Here is a 1042-nt window from a genome sequence, read left to right as displayed (position 1 = left end):
ATTATTCACACACACAATAATTTAATTGGATAAGAAATATCTTGCCCCACCCCTCCTATGGTCACACATTGACAGATAACTCACCTGATCTGTCATCAGTAGAGAAGTTCAGTCTCAGACTAACCTCTCAGTCAGACAGCAGCCATCAGACTGTCTTTAGTCCTGACTGACAGACAGAGTGGAGAACTGCAGAAGACTAATCGAAAAGGACCAGAACGATCAGTTCAGCAAAGCTCTGTTTTCTCTTTACTCTGGAGACGATGGCTGCTGTTGGAGACTAAGGAGTCGAGTACCAAGTCTCTGAGGGGTGACTGGGAATCATGGAGCAGGGACACTCTCCTGTGTAACAGCTAAGGGATGAGCTCCAACGTGTGTCCACAACCAAGCCAGAAGAAGAAAAACGTGAGAAACTCTCTTGTTGATGAATCATCATATTTAACAAGATTGAACTGTGATGGAAATGTTCACTGTGAGTGTTGTGTTGTGTGAACTGTGATCCTGAGCAGTAAAAATCATATAACTGTTTATGGTTCTTGTTGATCATTAACCAGGGAGAGTGTGCTCTGCTGGAAAAGTGTACTTGTGGTGTTGTGTGTAGTGTAGTGTAGTGTAGTGTAGTGTAGTGTAGTGTAGTGTTTGGTGTGGTCTGTAGTGTAGTGTTGTGTAGTGTTGTGTTTGGTATGGTCTGTAGTGTAGTGTAGTGTAGTGTTGTGTAGTGTTGTGTTTGGTGTGGTGTGTTGTGTGGTTTGTTGTGTTGTGTTGTGTTGTGTTGTGTTGTGTTGTGTTGTGTTGTGTTGTGTTTGGTGTGTAGTGTAGTGTAGTGTTGTGTGTGTAGTAGTGTAGTGTAGTGTAGTGTGAGCTATGATACTGAGCAGTAAAAGTTGTGTAAGTGTACATGTTGTTGTTAATAATTAACCAGGAAGGGAGGGTACTATGACTATGTATCATCTGATATTAACAGTTACGGTCCAGAGTCAAACTGACCTGGCCTCCATATTCAGGCTGAGCTGGCTTCATCTGCCAGTTTAAAATGGAAAAAAGC

This window comes from Argentina silus (assembly GCF_951799395.1).
Source record: "Argentina silus genome assembly, chromosome: 21".
Lineage (NCBI taxonomy): Eukaryota > Metazoa > Chordata > Actinopteri > Argentiniformes > Argentinidae > Argentina > Argentina silus.
This window is presented reverse-complemented; position numbering follows the sequence as displayed.